The following is a 12,304-nucleotide window of genomic DNA, read 5'->3' as shown; positions in this document are numbered from 1 at the left end:
GTCCCAGGTTCGATTCCAGTCAAGGGCATGTACCTTGGTTGCGGGCACATTCCCAGTAGAGGGTGTGCAGGAGGCAGCTGATCGATGTTTCTCTCTCATGGATGTTTCTAACTTCCTATCCCTCTCCCTTCCTCTCTGTAAAAAATCAATAAAATATATTTTTAAAAAAGATTCGTAAAATCCTTTTCAGTCCTTTCTATTATAAATATCAAAATTAACTTTTACAGAGAGGTATAATAAAGTAAATATTATGGAATTTATAACTTATACAATTCATTGAATTTCCCACTCAGTGGGAGATGGTTTAATTTTATGAAAAAAAATATTTGCACCAAATAACGAAACTCTAATTATAAAACTTTGAGTAATATGTAGCTGGAAAATAAGGTAATTTGGAAATGGAGTACATATCTCTTGCAGCAGTGATAACACAGCATAAATCTTTCCTAAGCTAAATATCTGACAATGTATTGTGCCTTTACAACCACCTTCCTCATGCCTTGTCCTCCTCAGTCCACTGTAATCTCACCTGTGCCTTTACTAAAACTACTCCTAATTCATACATTTTAACTCCTTAATGCAACATTTTTAGTATTAGTTTTTGTTAATTGACTCCTCTGCTGTCTTTATTATTATAGATCACTTCTTATTTCCTTAACACTTTTTACTCCCCTTATTTTTCGAACACCAACTCCTTTAACTCTCTCCTAAATAATATTAGACTTCTCTGTCTCTTTATCTTGTAAATGCTGGTGCATTCAAACCTTTTCTCCCCACTAAATTAATTTTCTTATTCTAAATTTCTCCTTTACTATCTCTATCCCTTTAGTAACTTTAACTCTTACCTATTTACGCTTACAATGTTAGAAATTACAGCATTAACGATGATCTTTCCTAAAAATATTAAACATTTGAAAATACCTAATTTCTCCACTTCAGTATCTCAGGGGTTCTTTTAAAGTCTGGAGACTTTAAAATGAACTCATATTCCTTCCAAAACAATTTTCCTTCCTAAAATCAATATATTGCCCTAGCCGGTTTGACTTAGTGGATAGAGCATCAGCCTGTGGGTTAAAGGGTCCTGGGTTCAATTCTGGTCAAGGGCACATGCCCGGGTTGTGGGTTTAATGCCCAGGAGGCAGCCAATCAATGATTCTCTCTCATCACTGATGTTTCTAACACTCTCTTCCTCTCCCTTCCTCTCTGAAATCAATAAAAATATGTATATTTTAAAAATCCATATATCAATTTACAGTTCTACCAATAATCCAGACACTTAGCCAAAAATCTTGGGTATTTTTTTTTCTCAATAGCCCTCAGCTTTACCCCCATACCAAAATTACAAGTTCTAGTGGACAATTTTATCCAGTACTTGTGTACTAAAGCTGGACAACCATTTTTATTTCTGGGTCCACTCTTCATATTTGGCCTAAAAGGTCCAAATATACTATTGATTTTATAATCCAGGCCCCTCAAATCCATCCTCCACACACTATTAACAGACTGACTAACCTAAAGCATAGAGGTGATGCATTCATCTCTCAAAAATTCTACCAAGTTTCCTATTTAACTAGAGATCTAATTTTTTAAAACATGTATATGATGATTTATATGGCCTTAACCCCACCTGCTTCTCCAGCTTCATGTTGTCCTGTGTGCCTTACACTTTAGCAACAATTACTTAAAAAGTGCCGAACACATCCTTCTAAGCTATGATTATACCCTTTGCTCAAACAACTCCCTCTGCCTAAAATAAATGTACTCATGCCATTCTTTCTTCCCCTGGTAATCAACACTTGTCTTTAGAGACTTGAATCACATACCATGTCCTCCAACACTTCTCCCTTACTAGCTTAACTATAACTCACAGTACCCTACACAACACATTAATGACATTTTGATTCTTGGAATAAAACATTGCTTTATGTTCCTCTCCCTTTTCACTCCTTTCTCCTAATAACCAACATCCTACAAAAACAGTTTTATTCTCTTTTGTATCAACATAGCTTTAAATTACCTGATATGTAATAGAGTTCAATAAATGATGGTTGAAATGATGTGGAAAAACAAAAAGCAGCTGACATGGGTTGTCTTGTTAAGATGGTAGAAATATGCCTTCACTAGAAATATTAAAAGATATTTAGCTATTCCAATTTTTATTGTATCTTTTCAATCATTTATCATGGATGTTGTAGAGGGAATTCATAAATCAGACAGAGTAAAGTAGAGGATCTCCTAAGTCTAAGAGTCCTTGATTCCAGTTACATTGTGCCAGGCACTAATAGAATTTCAATTATCACAAGATGGCCACCACAAGATGGCCAGCAGGGGAGTGCAGTTGGGGGCGATCAGGCCGGCAGGGGAGCAGTTAGGTGTCAATCAGGCCAGCAGGGGAGCAGTTAGTGGGCGATCAGGCAGGCAGGCAGGTGAGTGGTTAGGAGCCAGCAGTCCCAGATTGTGACAGTAATGCCCCAGATTGGAGAGGGTGCAGGCCAGGCTGAGAGACCCCCCTTCCCCCGATGCATGAATTTTGTGCATCAGGCCTCTAGTGTAATAATAATCTGTGTGTGAAAATACAGAAAACATTGTATATGTTAATTTGTGTTTGGCATTTTAGTTTTTGGAATTTTTGATAGTTTATTCCTTTTCAAAACTAATATATCTTTTACTGTCATTAAAGATGGTGTGCAGTTTACTAGTACACAAAAGGGGACAGAATTCAATTTATACAATTAATCCATTTACACTATTCAATAAACACAACAGGGGATATCATTGATTTTGCAAATTTAAAAATATATTTTAAAATTAAATTATGAGGCATATAGTTCATTGGTTTTATATTATTGAAGACTTCAAAACATAGCTATCCAAGTTCTTGACCTTTACTTAATTCTTTACTGGAACGTCCCCTGTATTTTCTCATTAAGTGTCTTCTTCTCTGATTAGAATTTTTAAACACTTACAAAAGAAACTTGTGATTAATGACAGTTAGAACTTATTGGACTTGAAGGACAAATGCTTGCTTCACCAGTTAAGGGAACGAGCTAATCAAAATGAAGAAGTGCAGGGCAAGGGAGAACAGGGAGAGAAACGAATGCAGTGTGAATCTATATAGATTCGCTTGAAGTGATGAGCTGAACTGTTAACTTTTCATTTACTGCATCACAAATTTGACTCAACCTTTGTAATAAGAATAATGGAGCAATTCTTATAAAAAAAAAGTATAAAACCTCAAATTAAGCCTCCCCCTCTTATTTTTATAGCTACTTCACAGTAAATGTTTCACACTATCTTTCACAGATTGGAAAAACTTTTCTACCTCCCCAGTTACAAATCCCACTATAACAAACCAAACTGGCTGTCTCTTCAGAGGCTATATTTCATACTTCAGCATGAAATTGAGACTGAACTTTTATTTGCTGAGAAGGTGACACAATTTTCTGTTATATGGTGTGGTCTCATTCTTTAGCTTCCCAGTGGCCTCACAGGAGTGGGTGCCTCAAATATTTCAATGTTAGATTGTTTGTGAAACAGGGACGAATCAGTCTTGAAAAGGAGGCAGAAATCCTTTTTGGTGGGAGCGTGCCAGGTAACAACTCAGAGTTTTCCTTGTTGATATTTACTATGTGTTTCATCAAAAAATTGCACTGTTGATAGAAACTCAGACACCTAGAAATGTAACCTAGTTGGCTATATGTTCTCCCTTTTCAATGAATCACTGAAAAATAAGAAGAAGGGGTTAGGAAAACAAGGATGAAGTTTACTGTGGTCTGAATATGTTTACACATGTACAGTGGTACTATTTGGAGGGGAAAATACTGTGTGCTTCCTACATGATATGGAAAATATTCTTAATTTAAAAATTATATCTGTACTGACTTTCAGAAAATTTGTGTGAGGATGTGATATATTAGAAAGAGTATAAAGTGGGCTTTACTATACTTGAAATTTTAAAGTACCTAAGAGCTTGTCTTCCTTTTGTTACTTTAGGTTTAGGTTCTCCAGAGAAGAATCATTTATTTCTTTAACATTTTTCTGCTCTAGATGTGCTAGTCTATCTAGTAAACCATTACATGGAACAAGAAGAATCACATCAAGAAGGTGAAACAATCCAGAAAATACAAATTTGGCGATTTTTATTTCTGTTTTTTATTGTCCTAAATACCCTTGCCCCCGCCCCCACACCCCTTAATCTCTTCCAGAAAGAAGGCACGTGTTGTTCCGTTTGAAGTCTCCAGGGGGCAATGAAGAGAAACATCATATCACCTCTGCCAGTTACTTAAAGGCTCCAATGTTGTAATGGGAACAATGTTCCCAAAGCTGTACTTGGACATCAGATGCCTGCTTGATTTGGCAGATTCAATGACTAGTACTTTTCCTTCAGCCAGTTTACTGGAAGATCTCCCTTTCTCATTCCTTCTCCTCTTTTCATACACAGAAGCTTCCTATGAGATTATAGTATTTTTAAACATTTTTATAATATTCATGGTTTTTCTGTTTTTTCTAATGTATATGTTTCATATTTCCCTTTTTTAAACAACTCTTTTATATTTCATAGAACAACTGTAGTGTATTATCAGGGGATAAATCCCAATACTTAAGTTCAGTCTTTAAAAATCACTTTAAGCCCTAGCTGGTTTGGCTCAGTGGAAAGAAAGGCGTTGGCCTTTGGAAAGAAAGGTCCTTGATTCAATTCCCATCAGGGGTATGTACCCCGGTTGCAGGCTTGATCCCCAGTAGGGGCCATGCAGGAAGGCAGCTGATCAGATCTCATCAATGTTTCCATATCTCTCTCTCCCTCTCCTTTCCCCTCTCTCTAAAAATCAATAAAAACATTTAAAAATAAAATAAAAATCACTTTAATATTTCATTAGGTTTATTAATATGATTTAACGTTCATCTCATTGGTAAGAATTCAACTTCCCTATCTCTTTGTTAAATTGTGTGATGTATTTTTTGCCCATTTGTTTTTGTAGTCAATTTACTTAATGTAGAACCTAGAAATTTAGATGGGTAAAAAACAGATTAGAAGTTCAAAGAAAATTCATCTATAAAGCTAATTCTAAAAATTTATTTGAAAAGGCGCAAGAAACAGAATAGCAAAATCATTGTTGGAAAAGAAGAATGAAGTGAGAGGAATGACTATCTAATTTTAGGATGTAACATAATGTTATAGTAGTCAAGATATTGTGGTATTGGAAAGAATGGTAGACACATAGATCAATGGAAAAATAAAAAGAGAGTAAAAAAATATAGACTTATACAAATATGGTCAAATGATTTCTGACAAAGGTGCAAAGGCAATTTAATGAAGAATGGAGAGTTTTGCCAACAAATGGTATTGGAACAATTGGACAACCATATGCAAAAATATGGACATCAACCTAAAGCTCGATAAACAAAAAATAACTAAAAATAGCTTATATATAAATATGAAATGTAATACTATAAAACTTTTAGAAAAAAACATAGGAGAAAATCATCATGATTTATGGTTAGGAAAGATCTCTTAGAAATGACATAAAAACACATTCCATCAAAGAAAAACTCCATAAATTGTAATTCATTAAAATTAAAAACTTTTGTTTAATGTAAGACACTATCAAGAGAATTTAAAGACAAGCTATAGACTAGGATAATATATTTGCAAAGCATATATCTGACCAAGAATTTGTAACCAGAATATATAAAGAACTCTCTATACTCAAAGTAATAAAAACAATGCAATTTAAAATGTATAAAGACTTGAATAGACATATCACTAAAGATGTGTTGATGACTGAAATAAAATATGTTGATGATATCAAATGTTGATGAGAATGAGGAGGATCGGAATGCTCATAAATTGCTGTGGAGAATGCAAAATGGTGTGGGTACTAGGAAAAATAGTTCACTAGATTCTCATTAAGTTCAACACATATCATATTTCTCAACCCTACAGTTATGTATTTACCTAGACATATGAAAATTATGTTCACACACAAATCTATACACAAATGTTTTTAGCAATTCTATTCATAATTATCAAACCTAAAACAACTGAAATACCCTTCACTGAGTAAATGCATAAACAAATGGCAGTACATTCACACACCAGAATGGTACTTACTAATAAAAACATGAACTATGGATACAATCAACAACTTAGGCAAATCCCTAAGCTATTATGCTCAGTGAATGGACCAATCTCAAAAGGTTACATACTGTATAATTCCATCTATGAAAGGATGAAAACATAGTGATGGGGAACAGATCAGTGGTTGCCAGTGATCAGGGGCAAGTGTGTAACTATAAAAAAATTGTTCAGAAGAGATAAACCAAAGAACGTATATACTTACTAGAGGCCCAGTGCATAAAATTTGTGTACTTGGGGCGGGGGTGTCCCTCAGCCCTGCCTGTGCTCTCTCCCAGTCCAGGAGTCCTTGGGGGATATCTCACTGAAGGCTTAGACCCACTCCCCACAGGGAGCTCTTACATTGAGTGTCTGCCCCCTGGTAGTCAGTGTGCATCATAGTAACCAGTCATTCCACCATTTGATCAATTTGCATATTACCCTTTTATTATATAGGATATGCATAGCCCATGGACATAGGCAATAGGGGAGTGAAGACCTGGGGGTAAGGGGGAGGATGGGAGTAAAGGGAGGAAATGGGGGGTATCTGTAATACTATCAACATAAATATTAAAAAAATAAAATAAAAGAATAGTTCAAAGTAATTTTTGGTAGTGATGGAAATATATATCCTGAAAGGAAATGTAGTTATACAAATACGTGTTAAATTTCACATAATTTTATGCAAAAAAATCCACTTTACTGAATGTTAATTCCTAAAAATAAAATTTTAAAAATGAATCTGTGAAAAACTGAAAATAAAATTGCATTTAGCTTAATTTTTCTTTTATTAATTCAAAGCGCAGGGGACTAGAGAGAATGGTTAATTCAATAAAGTTCTTCAAATATATGATACATTTTGAGGGTATATACTAGCTTTCAATTTTTTTGAGTTAACAGGAAGAGTAATGGTAGATTTCATAGCAAGTCCTTCTCTACATATCTAAAATATAGGATTAATTTTCATTAACCTTGGCATAATCAATTGGTCAATAATTATGAAAATATTATCTCACATGGTCAGCAAAGGGTTGACATTAAGGACAAGTCAGGCAACAGCAGTAGTTCTAAAATAATTTAGTGTTTTCCTTCTATGAAGCTTGTTTATATTTTCTAAAAATATTTTGCTTTGAAAAACTGACTTTGTTTATAAAAATAGTTACTTCACTTTGTTCAGCAACGAAGGAAAGAGATAATAGGACATAATTATACTTAGGTTAATAGATAAAATGTTATAAAATAATATTGTATTTTATGTTATCCTTAACATCTACATTAAAGCATTCCTGGGTGATCTTTAAAACCTTACTATTACAAAACCACCAGTGAAACATGACCAGCATTCAAGCTGGCCAAACTTCAAATTCCCTTCTTTCTTTTTCAAAATGAAGCAAAATACTAAAAGTGACAGTGATAGTAGCACAAAATTATTCTCTTCCTATTTACACTGGTATATTGTATTGTTGTTGTTGTTAATCCTCACCCAAGGATATTTTTCCATTGATTTTTAGGGAGAGTGGAAAAGAGAGGGAAAGACAGAAAGAAACACATTGATTGGTTGCCTTCTGCAGGAGCCCCAACCAGAGCCCGGGTGGGGTGGAGCCTGCAACCAAGGAATATGTCCTTGACACAAATTGAACTGAGACCCTTTGGTCCACAGGCTGATGCTCTATCCACTGAGCCAAACTGGTTAGGGCTATTTCAGTTGATATAGAACTAGAGGCCTGGTGCAAGAATTCGTGCACAGGTGGGGTCCAGCCAGCCCACCCCAATTGGGCCGGGCCAGCCAGGGGAAGGGGACGTGGGAGGTTGGCTGGCTGGCCCCATCCCCAATTGGAGTGTGGGGGGACAATCAGAGGCAGTGCTTCCCAGGGGGAGGGGCCCCAGGTTGTTGGCCAGCTAGTCTCGCCCTCTGGTCGAACTCTGGTCAAACTCCTGGTCAAGGGGACAATTTGCATATTATCCTTTTATTATATAGGATAGTTAAGATGAGCTCATTAACAAAACAAAATATGGGTAACTGAACAATAAGTTACTAAAATAAAGCAGCCTGAATACAAATAGATATTCATGAGTGACATGAAATTGTCCAGATTCTATATATAATTTACCAGTTTTCAAGGACTTCGAGCATTAAAAATTGGAAAAATATACTGAATTTAATTTTATCTACCTCTAATCATTTCTCAGTATTACTCATGAAGTAATTGATCAGCATAAACTTTATTTTTCCTCGGTCAAACTGCCAATTAATTGTTCTTTTGGTATAAGAGCAGCAACTGTTGCCTTGACCTACTTTGTATAGTCTTCAGGAGCAAGAAGAGTGTAATTTTATAGCCCATTCAATGTTTTATATTTTTTATTTCATGTGATTGACAACAACCAATAATTTTAACATAAGAGCTATCTCATGAGCATGTTGTTTATTGCATAAAAAATACAATGTTATGTATTTTAAGCTTATAGTTATTGGTTTCTGAATAAAAATAAAGCAGTTTGACTTTTTTGATTGATTTCATACTTTATGGTAACAAATACAGTAGGATAAGACTAAATTAATTGGCTTGCAGCATTGAAGAATAAACTTTAAATGAACAGAAGGATGTAGGTAATTTTTAACATTATAGATAACTCTATATGACTATGCCTTTCCAAATATTCTAAACACAAAAACACACAGGTTGGATGGGCCACATTGCTATAACTATTAACTAGGCCAAGGTGGGTATATCCTCTCATCACACTGTAATAACATTTCTAGTGATGCCATAAAGGATAGAATGGCACCAACCTTATGAGGGTTAATATGAAAGTTACTGCCTAGAGGTATTCTCTCTTAAATGTCACCCAGAACAGTATTACCCCTTTAATTCATCAGACTCCAGACTCAGGGTCATAAAATAAGCACAATAAAGTGCCCTTGTGCCCTCCAATTGTCAACAGCCTCCCTCAGAACCATTCATCACCATAGGTGATAGATTCCTTGTCTTTTTCCTGTTTCTTTTGGCTCTTGACTCTATAAATAATTTCCTGTTAACAGTTTTGTCTCACACTCTGGAAATGATGTTTCCTATGTCTTCTGTGGCCTTGACTTCTGGCTTCCCTTCTTGACCACAAGAATGATATATACCCCCTTAATTACATTGTCTCTAGCTTCTCTGAGTAGACATCTCAAACGCTGTAGCCTGGACCAGGAAGTCTACAGTCGCTTAGCAAAACTCTGTAATCAGCTTTGTCATTTAGTTTACCCTGAATATAATGTAGTACTTTAGTATGTACATGATGTTTTCATTTACATTATTCATTTGTATTTTGTTATCCATAATAAGCAGTTTAGATAGAGTAAATAGAGTATTTCTTACGCTAAGAAAATTGCCGCTTAGAAAAGTTCCGGGACTAAGGACTTAGTTTACCGAAAGGGTTAGAGCTCCTAGCCAGCCTACCGCTTCCTTTCCAATACTCCTTTCACAGGCCCATACTAGCATATCTAATGTATCTCCTGGAAGAATGAAACCATAAACAAAAACTGTTGCTTCCTAACATCTCTCTCTCTCTCTATTTTTTAATATCCAAATTCAAAACTTTCTAACAGTGGTATTATGAACTTACTTCCTCTTTTTTGAGTATAAATATTTAATAGCTATACACATGCTCTTAAACTCTGTTCTATGCCCAAGAGATATATGACTAGGCCTACAAAATATCAGCAGTAGTCTAATAGGAAAATTTTATACACCCAAACCCTTATTTCGTTTCCATTCTTATTAATTTTGTATGAAATGTGTCAAGGGGACAATTTCTTAGTATCCACTAGTGGTAGGAAATGCTAGTGCATATGTTTTCTTTCTTTTATAGATAATTAAAAAACACACAACAGTTTAGTACAGAGAAAGCCAAGGAAATAAAAGTTAAGATCAATGCCTACTTTCCTGAATTTATACACAAATCCCTTTATACATAAATATACTTGACTCATAAATACACTTTTGATATTATCCCTTTATTTACTTAAACATGTGCTAATTAATCATCTATGAGGCTATGAGCTATAGTATATCATCTGTTAAAGCTCCAAAACTTCTGATCTTTATAAAAGACACAAATGTAACCACATAATTACCCAGGTAGCTTTGCCACTTGAATATTTGGCATACTTTTCAAAAAAGAACATACATATATCAAATTACATAAATGTTTGCTATTGTAACAATTTCTAATATTATGGAAGTTAATAACATTAAGAGGAATAATTTAACTCACATTGTACATAGTGGTTATAATAATGTGTATATGTTGCTCATTAAATAGTCCAAAGTTTTCTAATTTCTCTATGTAATTTCAATAATTAAAATGCTGTTAAAAGCATTCTTAGGTATTCTTGAATATTATTTTTGTTTTTAGTTTTTGTTTTGTAAGTAATATTTTTCAATTATTTTTAAAATATCAAAGAAATATTTATCTCATAAAATCTGAGTCATTGCTTTCGTTTCTTCACTGAGTAATGAATATTATTTCTTTTACTTCTGTTATTCTCTGCTTTAAAAAAACAATCAAAATCCTTCTTTATGAGTTCAAAATATTTTTAAAATTTTACTTATTTCAAATTGCTGTTCAATGCCATAAGATACTTGCTCTAAAATGAACTCTGTCTTAATAGATTTTTACATATAAAGATATAAATATTCATATTTGAGGCATCATCAATTGTCTTTATTTTATAGAGATATCACAGAATCTTTGTATATTATTCTTAGAATTTTTCCAAAATAACAGTCAACTCCCTAGTCTTAGGCCTTGTTTTGATTTTATTAAGTTTGAAGTTTTGAAACACCATAAGATATAGACCAAACTCTTTTTTAAAGAAACTATCTCCTTTATTCTCTACTCTAAAATAATACCAACTTATATTAATTGTACCCATACACTTTCTAGCTCTCTGCTAGTGAGACTTCTTCTTTCAAACATCTTAAAAGTTCAGTATCAATCCTTCTGTGGGAGAAAACTTTTTTTATCACAACCCTAAATTATCATTTTACTTGTTGTACAGAAAAAAATTGATCTAAGTATTTTGCAAAGCCTTTCATGTTATTTTCCCTTGTTGTAAAATTATTATCTTTTAAGAATATTCAGAACCTTGTCAAAAGTGTCACACGAAGTGTATAACAAGTAAGTGGCAGGAGTGACCATGCATGTTTCCAAAGACCTCAATTGCCAATACATGTCTCAAACAGAGAACAAGTACCAGGAGCAGGGCCAGTTACATCACAGACATCCCATAAATGCCTCTGAAATGAGGAAATGAATAACTCTTTATGATGGACTTAAAGCAAGCCATATTATACTATCACTGCAGGGTGTTCTTGATTACCATTTCATTTATTTAGATCTTAGAAGATATAAAAATCCCTAAAATGAGCCAATTTCCATATCCAGCTAAATACAGTGATGACATTAGCAACCCCGTGCTCTAACTCCTATGCCTGAGCAGCCTCATCCTAAGCAACAAGTATTGGTGGAAACAGTGAGAGCAGTACAGTCACAACAATATTCCTTCAAGATCACTGCAATCCCAATTTCCTAACTAGGTTATGGGGAACAAGATATGTAGAAAGTCTAAAAATATTATTCCTCATAGTATTTACTAATTTTGTGGAAAACTCACCTTTACAATGGATAGCACTGTGGTTGCTGACTTAACCAAGTTTTTAAACTTAGCATAATATGGAACAAACTCATATTATATGTGCCTCTTGATATAATGTTATGTGAACTAGACACATGAGTTCAAAATATCTAATCATGAAGAAGAAATAAAAAATCCAGATAATGGAAAACTCAACATGACAACTAACCCAGGTACTTTTAAAAGGTCAATATCATGAAAGGCCAAATATCTAATCAAATAAAAGACAAAAATGCAAATTGACCATACCTTTGCTACACCTTAAGCCATGCCCACGAGCCAATCAGAGCAACTATATGCAAATTAACCCAACCAAGATGGCCGCTGGCAGCCACGGAGCTGAAGTGAGCAGGAGGCTTGGTTGCTCCAGTGATGGAGGAAGCCAAGCTTCCCAGCCAGCTCTGAGTTCCACTGAAGGCAACAAAGTTTCAATTATAGAAAGTAAATAAACCCCAGTTACCTGCTTTCAGCCGTGGCCACAGAGCTGGAGTGAGCAGGAGGCTTCC

This window comes from Myotis davidii, unplaced genomic scaffold (genome assembly GCF_000327345.1).
Source record: "Myotis davidii unplaced genomic scaffold, ASM32734v1 scaffold206, whole genome shotgun sequence".
Lineage (NCBI taxonomy): Eukaryota > Metazoa > Chordata > Mammalia > Chiroptera > Vespertilionidae > Myotis > Myotis davidii.
Note: the sequence above shows the minus strand (reverse complement) of the source record.